We start from the raw sequence: 16,861 nt of genomic DNA, 5'->3' as shown, positions 1-16,861 counted from the left end.
AGAAGAAGAAAAAATGTGTTGGTGCGCTCCGCTGTGGTGATATGATCTTGTTGAGGAGAGCAGCCCTAATTTCACACAGAGAAATCTGCTGCGGCAAAATGCGATCCATTAAAATGTTGCAATACAATATGATGCAAATTCCAGTACAGTAGTTATTGTCATTGAAATGATTTTTTTAATTTTTGTTGATTATTGTCTAGAGTTGGTGTTTTAGAGTTGGTGTTTTTAAGCCTGTGTGTATAGTGCTGATCTGTCTTGTATGCATACATGTATTATATCACTATATGTCATTTTTGACATTGGTGTACCACTTGTTTGTTGTTTTTTTTCTTCTCTTTTTCTTTTCTTAAAAAAGGTCTGGTTTCTTTCTTTTTGTCTTTGCTGTCCGTATGCTCAGTTGGAAGCTTTCTGTTCCGACAATTTTTGATGTTGTGAATTTGTCATGCTTTCAGTTTTTGAAGCTTAATTCATGTTGTGCAGCTATTCTTTATGATCATATGTTTTTATTTTTTAATTCATTTTTGCTTTTATTTTCAAAGGTGTTTTTTAATCCATTATGATTGTTTATCATTGCTGAAATGTTGCGTCATTTACACAGAGCTCACGAATCATATATGAAAACCTGTGTGTGTGTGTGTGTGTGTGTGTGTTTTGATGTTGCTTACAAAAGTAAAAAAAACAAAAAAAAAACATCCTTAATTAGTTAACTGGGATTAAGGAGAAAAGACAGAATAATGAAATTTTGTGTGATGTTATTAAATAATTAATACTAGTATAGTAGTAGTACTTGAAGTATGTTTGCTTTTGATATGTTTCCAGCCATATTTGATTTCATGTTATTTAGATGCTGTTGTGTTATTTGAAAACATGTGTTTTATAGTTTGTGTCTTTATGATTATATATGTATATATTTTCCCACTTTCAGTTTGGGTATTTTTTGTTTTGATCTTTGGTTTTTGTGTCTTTGTGTCTGTGTGTACATGCATTTTTAACAATTTAAGTATCTCTGTTTCACTGTATGTATGTGTTTGACTGTAATATGTGTATACATGTGTGTGTGTTGTGTAATTGTTTACTTTGTTCTGGAAAGTAATTTATCTTTAAGATTAATTTTTCTGGAAAGTAATTTATCTTTAAGATTCATTTTTCTCCCCCCCTCATACCTCCCTCTGTGTGTGCGTGTGTGTGTGTGTGTGTGTCGAAGTTGTTTTGTGTATGGTGGATTGTTGTTATGCACAGGGTTGTAATGATGTTGGGTTTCCTGTTTTGATGGGTTGGTTCAGGATGGTTTTTTCTCTGTCCCATAATTTTGTTTGAGTTTCTCTGTCTTAATGTGTGTGTGTGTGTTTATGTGTGCTGTGTTAATTTGTTGTTTTGGATTCCTTTTGTTTCATAAATTGTATCAGCTGCTCTTGTTGTTTTTGTTGTTATTGTTTCTCATTTTTGTTTCGTGGCTGACTCTCTGGATCTCTTGTTTATGCTTCCTCGCTTTTCAGTGACGGTGTTTTGTTTACACATTGTTGTGTCTTCTGTTTGTGGTGATGGACACGAGGTGAAACTATTACTCTGTTTATGTGTATATTTGTTGTGGCTTCCTCTTTGAGTTGTTGGATGTTGACGCGCTTGGTGTGTTTGGTTTTTTTTGTTTTTTTTTCTTTTCCTTTGGTGTGCAGCGGGTCTCTGGGGCGAAGGGGGCTGAGCACTTATGGCACCATGGCAGCCAGTGCACTGTCCTTCCTCCCCATCCCCCTGTCCCCCACCTTGTGACGGACAGGTAATCTTCACTTCCTTGCTGTATCTCTGCTCGCTGCCCAAATATTTTTAGGTGGTGGCCCCCCCACCCCATCTCCCATCCCTCTGCCGCAAACTCCTCACCATACCTATGTTCCTGTATGCTTACCTGTATTAACTGTTACGCTTGTTTTTGTTGGCTGCCTCCCTGGGTTTGATCTATGTATGTTTGTGTTTCATTGCATATATATATACAGGGTTCGTACAGTCATGGAAGTCTGGAAAAGTCTGGGGGAAAATGAGAAAAATGAGAGAACCATCTCAAGGACTGGGAATGGTTTTGAAAAATATTATGTTTTACTGTGCAAGGTTCGGTAAAGTCTTGGAATTGTAATAAAAACATTGACCAGTACCAATCAACAAAGAGTTTAAACAGTTAATGCATGTAAAAAAAAAAAAAGAAAAAAAAGAAAAAAAAAAGAGAAAGTTTTTAAAAAGCCAAACAATTGAAAAAACTGGTACTGGTGAAAGGGATGAGAATTGAACATAGATACTGGATGTCTGCAGATCTATTTTGTCTGCTGTGTAACAGACAAAATATTTTTTGCTTTGTGTTTAGTGTGGAAAATGTTCTGTCTGGTCTGGAAGGTCTTGAAAAAGCATGGAATTTTGTTGGATCACATCTGTGGGAACCCTGTGTACATGTGTATCACTCACTGTTCTCACCTGCTAACAAGTTTTTGTGAAGTAGGATTGTTGTCCAGGTTATCATAACGCTACTTACAAACTCACAATGCTGATATTGACTTTGTAGCATGAGGGTGTGGATGCAAGGAAATATGTTTCACAGATATACACAATCAGTTATATATCTATATTATACTGATATGTATCTTTATTGTTTTATTTTAGCAGAGCAACACTTTGCTTCTAAATTAGATCTCTCTCTCTCTCTCTCTCCATCTGTGTGTGTGTGTGTGTGTGTGGTTGTGTGTGGTGAAATCTATTCTTACATAGAAAATGTGGATTTATGCAATTTGAAAGAATGCAAACAATTCTTCTGCTGTGTACTTTCGACACAGGCTTTGGTGTAATCATAGTATATTGCCTCAGTCCTTGATTGTTATGAAAGTATATTTGTATGATTTGATTTGAACTTCTCATTCTGTTTAACCATATCTGCAAAATAGAAATTTAGTTTTTGTTGTGGACATAAGATAATACACATGGGGGAAATAGGAGGGGGGAGGGGGGGCCAAAAAATATTGATTTTATTTTATTTTTTAAATATTTTTTACATAAATGAAAGAAAAATAACAAAGATTCACAATAAAAGAATGATTATAGAAATAATGAAGATGTTAATGATGAAAGCTGACCAAAAAAACCAAAACAGCAACGACAACAACAGCAACAACAAAAAACATCCCCACCTGCCCCCCTCCCTCCCAAATCCTGACCCCCAGTTATTTTTCAAACCTCTTTGCTGGGTTCCTGTTGAGATGATGATGGTCAAACATAAATATCAAGGGCTTTGTGTAAATAATGAATGTGCTTACATGAACAGTGATTCCATGTGATCAGGTGTCTGTTTCAGATGCAGTTTAGATTTACATAATATGCATCAATCTGTTTATCATTCTACATGTCTCGAAGTGTAAGATATTAAGTCAAATACAAAGATCAGCTGTTTTTGCCTTGTTTATAGTTTAAAGTCACAAAGTCAGAGAAATAGTTTTAGCTTTCAGTATTGAGTTCAAAGATCATTTCTATATTATGAAAACTTTCACCTGTTTGGTCTTTGTTATTATTCATATCATTGGTATTATTATTGTCGTTGTTGCTGTGTTTGTCTTTGTTCTTCTTTTATTTATTTATTTTTGTTGTAGTTGTCTTGATCTTATGAGTCAACTCCACCATGTGAGGGATTTTAACTCAAAGGTACATTATGAGCAGCTTATGAGTTCCTTTCGTAGCACAAGGGGTTTTTAAGACAAATATGTTTAGTATAATCTGTATGTGCTTTTGCATGTGCTTTAGTGCACATGCTTGTGTGTTTGGTCCATGTGTGTACGATTGTGCATGTGTGTGTGTGTGTGTCTGGGCGCATACTTTTGTTTGCGCGTGAAGTGTGTATGTGTTAACATAAGCACAAGGATTGCATGTCTGCCTGTACAGGAACCGGTACTAGAAAAAACTAAAATGTCATTTGAGTGAATGCTTATGGGCAAGTTGTGAGATGGGAATGGTAGGGTGTTTTTGTGCTGTCAGTGACTTATAATGCATGCTGCTCATACCTCTCACCAAGCTGTATTCATTCTCCCATATTTATTGTAACTCGTGAATATTGGATGACCCCATTTTCACTGAACCTTTTAGTGTTAACTGTACACTGGTCCAGTTTTCACTGTAACCCTTTGACTTTGCTCCACTTTCACTGAACCCCAGTTCACTAGTTAATCCTTTAACAACTATGATTGATTGATTGATATGGATACTGATATAGCGCCTATCCTCAGTCAAGTGCATTACAAACACGGCGTCATTTGCAAAACAGGCTGCCTACCTGGGTAGAGCGACTGACAGCTGCCACTGGGCATGGATGAGTGGGTGCTTTGTTGTGTGAGTGCTTTCTTTCAGTTTTTCGTTCAGCAAAGCATTTAAGGTTAAATGTCCAGAAGTCTTTTAAGGCCACTGGGGCGGTGAACTCGCATATTCACTGTGTCAAGGGCTCAGCATAGGAAGGCAGGGCCCAATCCTCTCCTTCCTCTACTTACAGTTTAACCTTTCCTGAAGGAAGTCAGGTACCCATTTCACATGTGGGTGCAGTGAGGAAAATTGGCATAAAGACACATCCATGAAGTGGATGACCCTTGACTGTGCGATCCCAGTCTTAACATTCAAGCCCCGTAGTATACAGAGCTCTGGGTAGGAGCTGGCTGCACAGGCTGAAAACCCCCCACCTCCAATAGGGCTCAAACCCATGTTCTCTTAGACCTCCAAGTCGTCAGTCCCATGGTGACTGGCAGAGAGGTGTCTTCAATTCAGTACGTTGTCTGTATAAACTTGTGGTCTGAAGAGGTGGATGAGTGTGAGGGGTAGGGGTGGGGGAGACAGTCAATCAATTGGTCTTTTAAGCAGTTCCTTTGCAGAATCCATTGAAGTGTTACCTTAAGATGAAAACTGTGTCAGCAGTGGCAGAGTGGTGGATGTGTAAATAAAGGTAACCCTTCCTCTGCCAAAGACCACTGTCAACTAATGCAAACCATACACATGTATGGTGCAGATGTTACTTAAGTTCAACTCACAGCTTTTGTACTGATTAAGTGTCAGTGATCAAAATAAGAGTAAATTATGACACAACAATAAATGAGCAGTTGTTACTGTATTTCAGTCATTGAAAAGAGGCAGTGAGGGTTGATCATGAAACAACTTACAAGCATGTTACTCTATTTGCTTGTTAAATGAATTTATTTCAGTCAGCTTTGATGTCCCTGTAACAGTTTTGCCAGTCTTTATTTATATTCAGTTATTTTTTTCATTTTGTTTTTCCCTTGCAAAAATCCATAATAAATTATTTCTTCTGCCGGCACTTAGCAGTGGGATGTACCACAAATGAGGACAGCTTCTCTCTGTGTGTGTGTGTGTGTGTGTGTGTGTGTGTGTGTGTTCAAGAGACAGACTTCATGCAGTTGTTTGTTCCAAAGGAGTTGAACACTAATGAAAACATGCACAGCATATTTTGTATAATCTGTTTTCATATTTTTGAAAATAATATAATGTACATTGGTGCCAATGAAATTGTTTTATTTTGAAATCAGAAATTCAGTGTTGTTAGAAGGAAATTGTGTCTGTTTTAACAGTTTTAGTGTCAGAGATACTGGTGTATCAATGGGCATTTTTAACTTCACTGCCTGTTCCACTTCCAGTCCAATGGATGATTAATTAACAACAGCAGTAGTGTATTTAAGTCAGTATGAATTTACATTGCAGTGTGGCGAATGCTATGCAAGTAGATCCTTGCTGCTTTTGTTTTGTATCCAAAGATTTTTTTTTTTTTTTACTGCATCATATGCACATGTAATCCCAGATTGAAAAACAAAAAAAAAATCTAACCATACTTTGTACCAGCATCTTGCATGGGATGGGGAAAATGACTTGGTTACTAACCATAACTAACCGGTGGACTGTTCTTCATAGACATACTTCTGTCACCAACATGGAGTGGGAAAGATGAAGCCATACAAGGTTTGTATTATTGTATCCAGAAAGGGTTGCATCAATTGTTTGCCATATCACAGGGTACCTCAAGACACACAAGACAGCTGCCATTGGCTGAGTTGTTCAGGTAGCTGTTGTGATAAAGCTTGGATCAGGCTAAAGGGATTTTTTGAGGTCCTGAAATGGTTATGGTATATATATATATTGCCCAGGAATTGAAATTGCACTCCATGAACATTATTATACTGAACTAAAGACAAGAACAGGTTATTTCATACCATGTATATGTGTACAAACGGTTTTTTATATATATATATATTTATTTATTACCTTGGTTGATAAAAGTTTCCAATATTGGCCGTTTTTACTGGAAATACTGCATTGTTGTCAAAATTGGATATTACCAACATTGTTTCTGTCAGTGATTGGTGAGGGAAACAGGAAAGTGTTACACCTGAATCAAAAGTAGGTCTAACTTCAACAGAATGTTAGCCCCGGTAAACGAAACAAATCCGGAAAGGTTCTTTCAGAAATCACCATTCTGTAGACGATGACATTTTATTCAAAGGGAATAAGCTGGCTCTCACAATACAGTTACTTTCATGAGGGTTACCAGCGCAATAATTTATTTATTTATTTTGCCTTTGAAGTTTGAAAATGTGATTTTAAAAACCTGTTCGAAGCTTGGGATCTCCAGTCAGGTCTAGCTGCCTGCTCAGTTAAGTCTTTTTCGGTCTCTGACTCCCCTCCAGGTTCAAAGTTTTTCTTTCGAAAATGTCCGCCATGTTCAGTTGTCATTGGCGACAGGCTCACGTGAAACTGGCGGTGTCGTTCATTGATTGTTTCGGTAGGTACAAGAATACTTCATTACATCAAAACGAGAAGTTGTTGATAGATTTGCTTACAAAGGCGACGTGTTAATTAATTAGAGATCAGTGCAATCAACATCCAATACGGTTGTCGAAACACATTGTGCTCGCATCGCATGTCCTGAACAAACAATTTCAAAGCCGTTGCAAAAAACACACCACAGGCAACCGTGCATCACTCGGACAGCACGTTGGGTGGGCGTACTGTTTTTAGACCTTTTCTCGGTTCGAAACACCGTAATTGTGATACTTGAGTGAGGGAGTGAATTTGGGGAGGAGGGGGGGGGGGGGGGGGGGGGGGGGCGTGGAGAGGAGACGACCTGAGCTGTAACATTCAGGCGTTGCTGGGATTCCAATGGCCGGCATATGTCTGACGGATAAAAACCCAAATACATTCACCGCCACCGTTCAGCTGTTGCATCCGTCTGTCATGAATTCATTGTGTGCGACGTTACAACAGCTGCCTGTGGTTATTTCGTGGTTAGTGGCAGAGTCGTGGGTTACTAGTATGGGTGTAGTGTATACATAGTACAATACTATACAGGTGGGAGGAGACCTGGGCAGTGGTTTACAGGAGGGCCAAGCTACGTCATTGTTTTCCTGTTCATGTGTTCAGAGAGAGAGAGAGGGGGGGTGGGGGGGGGGGGGGACGGCACATGGGTAACTTATCTGATCCCTCAAGATTTCTGTAGAAAAGTGCCATGGCGATTCTCTGAAATGTGTGTGTGTGTGTGTTTAAAGATACAGATACCACTTATCGGAAGATAATTCTTTAGATGAGTATGTTTCTTAAATGTGCTGAAAGGGTGTCACTTCTCGTCTCAGAGGTTTCTTTAGACGCGCACAGTGAATGCCGGTTCCGAGACACCGATGTTCCTTAAAAATTCACACAGAGTTTAATTTCTCCGAGATGTATGTTTCTGTTTCTGTATGTGCGTACAGAGGTCGGCACCGTTTATCAAAGATTTAGATTCTCTTGTCAGATCCAAAACGAAAAGATTTGTGCATGATAATGGGGTCAGATTAACAACAGCAGCAACAACAACAACAAACTGTCGATTCATCCCGCCAGATCTGTCTCATCCTCTGTGTGTGGAAGGAGAGAGATGGACAGTTTAACATTATCTTCATAATTTAGCGATACCCTCAGCACCGTCAGTATTACCCGAAAACGGAGTATAGATGCCTATGTGGGGGGCAGCCCACGAACACACTGAAAGAAGGGTGGGGGTGGGGCGGTTAATTCTGTCAAAACTATAGCCAATGGGAAGCCAGGTTGTGTGGCGGCGGCAAATGATGGTGACTGAAAACATGTGTATCGATCGGCAGTTGACACCCATGTCACACGGATGCATTACAGAACAGGGAACACAACACGAACGGTACTATTTTTAGAGAATGATTTGTTCAGAATAGACAAGTTTAAGAAGACAAGAGGAGGAAGGGTAAGCTCACATTCACGCACACACGATCGCACGCGCTCTCACACACACAAACGCACACGCAGGCACTCACGTGGGCGCGTGCGCGCGCACCCACCCACCCACACACACACACACACACACACGAGGCTGTGGTTAAAGCCGGAAAAATCAGTATGATAGAATGACGGAAATACCACGAAGAAATGAGAAAGAAAGACCGAAGAAGAAGAAGGGTAGAAAAAGAGAGAGTATGAATTAATGAATGGCTTTGTTAACAAACGTGACAGTGAAATAATATGTATTGATTTTTTTTTTTTTATGAGAGGGAGAGAATTACAAAACCACTTTCTTTGAATTAAAACATAACAGTAAACGCTGTAGCTGCTACGACAGCCGTTCCCTGTCCCACTCTTCCACCTTTTTTTTACGCTACAGTCAACAAGATGGACAATTTCATAATTAGAGACGGAGGGAGAGAGAGAGAGAGAGATGTGAGGTTGGAATGTGATGGGGGATGGGGTGTAGGAGGAGAGGGGGGAGTGTATGTGTGGGTGGGCGGGTAGGGTGATTGGGGAATTGGCTCTTTTGTTTCACAACGAGAAAAACAAACAAACTGCCTGTTACATTTCCAGATTGACAACACTGCTGCATAACATGGATGGTGGTGGAGAAGTGGCGGGGAGGGGGGGGGACTGTTTGCTTTTCTCCCAGTGAAACAAACTGTAGTCTGACCCCCCCCCCCCCTCTCTCTCTCTCTCTTGTTATTTTGCATTTGTTACAATTTTTTTTTTTTAAACGGGTTTAAATGTGCACTAAGTTCAGAGAAAGAGAGACCATTGTATTCACCTTCACAACGACAGTCAAGCCTCGCCAGCCGTTTTCTATTGCTATCCATAATTTACACCTGCAGCCATTGAGAGAGAGAGAGAGAGACGGGATGTTGAAGCAGGATGATTTTTTTAAAGAGAAAAATTAAAACAACACAACTGCTGGCCTGCACATTGTTACTGATGTCATTTCGATCTTCTTTTTTTTTTTTTTTTCTAACTGAAATCGACGGGATCGCACCATGAACCGGACACACGCACAAACACACACCCATGTATTTGTAATTTTCATTAATATACTCTCTCTCCTCTCTCTTTCTCTCTCTCTCTCTCTCACAGACATGCGCGCGAGCGCGTGTATTTTTGCGCAGTTTCCTTTTACACCTTCGTATTGCGGAGCGAGAGAGATTAAAAATAGTAATAATAAAAAAAAAAATCAAAAAAAATCAACGCACAAGAAACTTGTTTTCGCTGAGACCTCGCTCTCTTGTTTTCTTTCTTTCTTTCGTTCCATTCGTTCTTCCCTCCCCCCCCCCCCCCCTTTTTTTTTTTATACTGTACATTTTAAAATATACAATTTAAATGAAGACTGTGTCACATGGAAATCCCAGTCGTTGAGAGCTCTTTCAGCCTTTGTTGCCTTTGTGGCGTGTTGGAAGTCGCTCCTATTGTTTGTCTTGTGTGGATGTCGGTGGCACGCGTGCGCGCGCCGCACTGCGCGTGCGGCTTTGCCGGCACGTGACTATCTCCGCGTTGCCATGGAGACTGGCCACTCATGTAGAACGTCAAGTTATTTGTGTGTGTGTGTGTGTGTGTGTGAGGTTGTTGCGTTGTTGAAAAAAAAAAGGGGGGGAGGGGAACAAAGAAAAGAAATAAAGGAAAGGTGGTGGTGAGGAGGGGAAGGAGGGTGAATTAGGTAGAAGAAAGATGTTGAGAGAGAGAGAAAGAGGAGGGTGGGGAGGGAGAGAGAGATTGGTTGGTAGGAGCGTAGTTGGGTGGGATGGGGTGGGGGTCTTGTTGCAGGCTCTATGCGAGCGTACACGTCCCAGTCCCCTCATCCGACTTTTGTCTTGCTCTTGTATGTCTGCAAGTCGGAGTGCATGCCTACTGCTCTCTGTCGATCTGTCTCTCTGTCTATCTCTCTGCCTGCTTTCCATCTCTCATCCCTCCCTCTCCCTCATTTCTCCCCCCCCCCCTTCTCTCTCTCGCCTCTCCTTTCCACCCCACCCTCCCCTTCTCTCTCATCCCTCCTCCTTCCCACCCCCGCTATCTCCTTCCTCCTTCCCCCACCACCACCACCTCCCTCTCTCCCCCCACCTCTCTCTCTCCCCACCTCTCTCTCTCTCATTCTTCTTGTCATCTGTCTTCCCATCTTCCTCTCCATTACGCCGACAGCAGTATAATTCCACTGATGGTTCCAGCGTATTTTATGATAACAACAACAACAATGAGAATATTTCTTTAGCTGAAAAATTTCTCGGGTTCAGTTCAAATCTACTTACTATGATTGAAAGAAAAAAACAAACAAAAAAACAACCGACCCCCACCCGCCACACACAAACATAAAATCACCCGTTTTACAAAGAATTGTTGTAGTTTGTGGAACAGTTTTAGCTTGAGAATCTTCAGTGATGATTGGAGTGTGTGGGTGGGGATGGGTGGCCACATTGTGAGACAGGCACAGCGTCATCAGGCAGAGTGGCAGGGGTTGGGCGGAAGGTTGTGTGTGTGTGTGCACGCGCGCGCGCACGTGTGTGTGGGGAGGGGGGGAGAGGAGAGGTAGCATCAGCTCTCAGTGTTGTGGCAAAGGAGGATGGATGGAAGAGGGAGTGGTTCGGTTGTCATGCTTTAATAAAAGAAAAGAAGAAGTGACTTTAGGTCAGTTGTATCGACAAATAACGGACCAAGTGAACATTATTCTCACACACACACACACACACACACACACACACACTGTATATATACCGTGCTAAAAACTGGACACGTATTAAGAAGCTGTCCGTTGTGAGTGAACCATTGTCAACCGCTGACATCAGACTCCCGATCTGAGGCGGAAACTAAAAATGTTCTCGCTAACGGAATGAAAAGTATTGGCCGTTGTGTGTGTGTGTGTGTGTGTGTGCGCGCGCGCGCGCGTGTATTGTTGGTGGGGGTGGGGGGATCGTGCAAGCGGATATCTATTATGATCATCTATCATGCCTCCAAGCCTGTTTTCTTTCTTTCCCGTATGTTCATTGTTGATTTCGTCCCAGATTGCATGTATTAATTTCGTTCCTGTCTGTACTGCGTTGTTGATTTCGCTCCTAATTGCGTTGTTGATTTCGGTTCCTGACCGTGTTTATTTCGTTCCTGGCTGTGTTAATCTCGTTCCTGGCCGTGTTAATATCGTTCCTGGCTATGTTAATATCGTTCCTGGCTATGTTATCTCGTTCCTGTCTGTGCTAATCTCGTTCCTGGCTGTGTTAATATCTCGTTCCTCTGCCGTGTTAATATCGTTCCTGGCTGTGTTAATATCGTTCCTGGCTATGTTAATCTCGTTCCTGTCTGTGTTAATCTCGTTCCTGTCTGCGTTAATCTCGTTCCTGGCTATGTTAATCTCGTTCCTGGCTGTGTTAATATCGTTCCTATCTGTGTTAATATCGTTCCTGGCTTGTGTTAATATCGTTCCTGTCTGTGTTAATATCGTTCCTGGCTATGTTAATCTCGTTCATCTCGTTCCTGACTGTTAATCTCTTGCCTGTGTTGATTTCGTTCCCGACCGTTTTCGTGTTGACTTCGTTCCAGATTGTATACGTTTTGATTTCATTGATTGTACACGTGTTGATTTCATTGATTGTATACGTATTCATTTCATTTTTTATTGTATGTGTGTTGATTTGGTTCCTGATTGTGGTCGTGTTGATTTCATTTCAGACTGTATGCGTGTAGGTTTCGTTCTTGACTGCGTGTCGATTCTGTCCCAGACTGTTTGTCATTGTTGATTTCGTTCCTGTTTGTACTGAATTGCAAATTCCGTTCCTGACCGCATACTTGCTGATTTCGTTTCAGATTGTACGTTGTTGGTTTCGTTCCTGACTCTGTGTGTGTGTGTATATATATATATGTGTGTGTAGAGAGAGAGAGAGAGAGAGAGAGAGAGAGAGAGTGTTGATTTCATCCCTGGCTGTTCTACATTGTTGGTTTCATTTCTGACAGAAAGACAAATTGTCTTCGTTCTGGACTGCATACATGTTGATTTTGTTCCCGTTCCTGACCACGTGTTGATGGAAATGTACACTTTTCTTCCCCTCCACTCCTGTGTGTGACTGACGGAGTGAACGCCCCCCGCCTTGTTGTGAACACTGCTCATTCCGCCTTGAGGGGGAAAATTGTGCTGATTTTGTCACTAGCTGTTTGTTATGCTGGTTTCGTCCCAGCTGTTGTCAGGCATGAAGCTTAGTGATAGCAATGACGATGATCGGGTGATTTATTATGATATGTAGCCCGCCCCGTCTCCTCTTGCAAGCAGTTTCGCGTTGTTTTTATTTTATTTTATATATGTATATATATTTATTTATAGTTGTGTAGAAAACGGAAATATGCGCACACTTAACCTGTTTTGCCCCCGAACCACTCTCTTCCAACCATCTTCATTCCCTGCCCTTTCTGAACATCCATCCGTGGACGCACGAGCGGCTTTCTGTTTGCGGGGATGCTGTATTTTCCAATGTGTGATAGGGAAAAACCTAACCTACCCTTTTTTTTTTTTCCTGAGGTTCACAGACACAGGGGTTAAAAACAACAACCCAAAACAAATAATTAGATAAAACGGTTTTTTTTTTGTTTAATTTTTTTTTTTTTTTAATGCTTATCTGGTTGCCGTTGATGCTCGCTTGAAAGCCACAATTCCTTCATGATCATAGGACTCGGTTCTACAAGTGTGGCACATCGTCAAAATTCATTCCAGTTCAAAAATACTTCGTTGTCTGCTTCAAGCATTTGAAACAGACACTTTTCTTATGGCGCCATTCAAATGCTTGTCAACAAATATCAAAGCAAAAGAGAGAGAGAAGGGGAGGGGGGGGGGGGGGGGGGGGCAGAAAAACAACAACAACTGACCACACCCTTTCCTGACCACCGCACCACCCTGGTGCACAGTGGTTAAGTGGCGTACTGCTTTCAGTACGGTGCGATGCCCCAGAATGACCCCGACCCTAAAGTTAACACCACGGAAAGGCATGAAACGATTAGCTCGGTAAGACTCTTACAACTAGCCCTTGCCTTGACATGATTAAAAAAATAACTGTTATGGAGAGGGGGGTTGGGGGGGGGGGGATAAAAAACAACAACCCTGCAATAACTCCGAGCGGGGTGGGGGGCATTCTTGGCGGGAGTCAACACTGTGCGTGGAGTCCTTTCCAGGCACTGCACCGCCACTGAAAAAATGTCCCACCCTTTTTCTTCCTTGGATGCTGCTGCTGCTGGTGGATTTGAACCCGACACCTGCAGCTCAAACCCCTTGACGTGCTAACCATTTAGCTGTAAACTTATCACACTCTCCGATAGCATCACTTGAAATAAACCAAGCGCGCGCGCGCGCGCGCGCACACACACACACACACACACACACACACACACACACACATTCATTGTTATTTTTTTTTAAAAAACAAACACACACACATACACACACACACAACAACAACAACAACAACAGAACAACAACAACAAAAAACACGGATGTTAGCAATGAAATAAAAATAAAAAATAAAAAGTTTCAGCAACCGCGTGCGAACGAAGCAGTAAACATAAATTGACGTCACAGTTCAGGCCAGTGCCAGCTCAAGTTGTGATTTGTTGACGTAAGTGACTGAGGAAAATCCAAGGCAGGGGATGGGTGGAGGCATGGTGGCAGTGGGGGAGTGGGGGGGGGGGGATGACTAAGTGGTATGGGGTGGTGGTGGTGGGGGATTGTGGGGGGGGGGGGGGGTAGAGGATGGTGAGGGGATAGGAGGTCGTTGGGCTGGTGGTGAGGGGTCGGGTTACCAGAACCGCAGGAATTTTTTCAGGCTCTGTCAGAAGTGGTGGTGGAGGTGGAGGTTATTGTTTGTTGCTTTGTAGGGGGGTGGGTGGGGGGGGGGGGGGGGAGTGGTATTGATTTTTTTTCTCTCTTTCGCGATCTCTCCTTTCATCAGTCTTTTACTAATGTCAGTTTCCTCCTTCCAGTCTTTCTTCAGTGGCAGTCGGGCCGGTCTGTGTGTCAGCCCTTATTGTTCTCCTTCCAGGGGTCTCTGTCTCTGTCTCTGTCTCTCTGTGGGAGGCTTGTCAGGCTTTACAGGCCAGGGCAGGATGTAAACAAGGCTGTTACTTTGTGCATTTTGTGTGTCTGTGTGTGTGTGTGTGAGAGAGAGAGAGAGAGTGAGTGAGTGTGTGTGTGTGTGTTTTCTAAATAGAAATGAGTATGTTCTTGGTAGATGTGTGTTTTTCTGCAAGTTTTTCTGTCTCTCTACATCTCCCCCCCCCCCTCTCTCTCTCTAGTCCTGGTTGATAAGTGTGTTTGTTATGTAAGTAAAAAGGATTCACCACAAGCTCCTAAGTAGGCTAACATTTTATTATCTAACAGCACTTTAGAACTTATGACATTTTTTATGTTACAGAAAAAAAAATTGGGTCAAGTCTGCTTTTTTTTTTTTTTTTTTTTTCCCCCTGTTAAAGTATGGTGTACCCCAAGGCTGTGTTCTAGGACCAAAATTATCCTCAGTTTACTGAACAACACTTTGTGAAAATATTTTGGATGATACAGCTCCACATGCCAGCCTTTCCGATAGAAAAGAAGTATCTCTATTGTTACAAGAGAATATTAATCAGTATGCAATCAAAACTGAACCATATGTATCTTCATAGTTAGGAAGCCAAACACATGATGATCACCACTTAGTAGAAGAGTCAAAACACTTCTGATAACTTTGTTCCTCTTTACACAAATGATGTAATGATCAAAGAACTTGACGCTCTTGGAGTAGTGTTTGACAATATACCATGGTCAGATCAAATTTGGTGTTGTGTAAAACTGTTTAAAAAAAATTGTGGTGGCTGAACAAAGTAAAACATTTCCTAGATGTTCATTCACAAAAAAAATGTTCTTTGATGCATAGATAACCTCATGTCAAATATGACTGTATTCACTCTATGATATTCTGCAAATGAGAATATTCTCAAGACACTGTCTAGTCTTCACAGATATGCAGTGGAATAAATAAGTTTCCTGAAATCTTCCACATTGACATCAGATGACTATTGTCAGTTGGATACTGTCTCATTCAAATGGAACCTAAAATACAAGAAAGCAATTTTATGTTCAAAATCTTATTTGGTTGTGCCCCACCCTTAATTGTAAGTAAATTTCAAACTAACTGCAAGATGTCCGTAAGATGATGTTACCCTGTCCAAGAATTGATCTTTTAAAATCTTGTTATACATACTCTGATGATTTACTGTGGAATAATGATTCAGCCATTCTCAATGTCAAAACTAGGATTAATGTGTTAAAAGTAATGTACCATTCAGAACTCGTGAAAATATGTGCAGACACGATATGTTCTGTGCGTGTGTGTGTGTGTGTGAGCGCGCGTGCACATATGTGTGTGTGTGTGTGTGTGTGTGTGAACTATTTATGCGTTTATATTTATTTGTGTTGATATATTTTTATGTATTTTGACATGATTTGATATTTACCTTTGTAGTGTGGCGCTTTTTTGTATTGCTTGTTTGTCATACATACTCTGATGGTTTATTGTGGAATGATGATTCAGCCATTTTCAGTGTCAAAACTAGGATTAATGTGTTAAAAGTAATGTACTATTCAGAACTCCAGAAAAAATGTGTAGACACAATATGTTGTGTGTGTGTGTGTGTGTGTGTGCGTGCGCGCGCGTGTGCATGTGTGTGCAGGTGCGTGTGTGTGAACTATTTATACGTTTATATTTATTTGTGTTGATGTATTTTTTATGTATTTTGACATGATTTGATATTTACGTGTGTAATGTTATGCTTTTTTGTATTGCTTGTTTGTCATGGAATGAAAACAAGCCGGATGACTAATGTGATTAGTACTCCCCCACCCCCCACACACACCCGGAATTGAAAAATGTGATTACTCCCCTCCCCCCCCCCCCCGGAACCCCTACATCTCCCTCACCTCCTCATTTTCTGTCTGGTTATAATATATATGTTTGTCTTTTTATGTGCATGCACAGGGAATCGTTTGCATGCATGTAAATGCAATAAACTACTCTCTCTTGCTTTCAGAGTATCTCTGTCTGCCCATTTTGTCTCTGACTCTCTCTCTCTCTGTCTCTCTCTCTCTCACAAACACACACATTCTGTCATCTCTCAGGTACAGACTCTATACAAGTTTTCTTTTTTATATATATACATTTTTTTAACCGTAATTAAGATGCCAGCTGTTGTTTTTTGACTGTCTCAATTGAAACAAAACGGGAATACATTTCAGGGATTGTAAATGAACAGCAAAATTACACACAGACACGCACACGCACACACACACACACACACACACACAGAGTGACACCAATGTGCTTGGACTGATGAAAACATGATCAGCAGAGCATCATAGTGATGAGATGTGATGTTGTAACATGTGTGACACTGGCAGGTGTTGTTTTTCTTTTTTCTTTTTTTTTTTTCTTAATCCACTGAGTTTCATCCAACAAGTTGCAGACATTTGTGCGATACATGTAGAATATGTGTGATTTAAGGGAGCCGTAACCTAGAGGTTTTGGTTTTTGTT

General features: G+C 41.1%; 1 long non-coding RNA gene across 1 annotated transcript in view; it reads left to right on the top strand.

Annotated features, from left to right (window-relative positions):
• Window positions 1-1,598: 1,598 nt before the first annotated feature.
• Window positions 1,599-16,861, top strand: part of LOC143301649 (uncharacterized) — a 19,053-nt gene continuing 3,790 nt past the window's right edge. Inside the window, exon 1 of the long non-coding RNA XR_013057819.1 lies at window positions 1,599-1,774. This is a non-coding gene — a long non-coding RNA (uncharacterized LOC143301649). The remainder of the gene's footprint in view (window positions 1,775-16,861) is intronic.

The sequence above is a fragment of the Babylonia areolata genome, chromosome 27 (genome assembly GCF_041734735.1).
Source record: "Babylonia areolata isolate BAREFJ2019XMU chromosome 27, ASM4173473v1, whole genome shotgun sequence".
In the NCBI taxonomy this organism is placed as follows: Eukaryota; Metazoa; Mollusca; class Gastropoda; order Neogastropoda; family Buccinidae; genus Babylonia; species Babylonia areolata.
The sequence above is the reverse complement of the archived record's forward strand: the minus strand, read 5'-3'. Positions and strand labels throughout refer to the sequence as shown.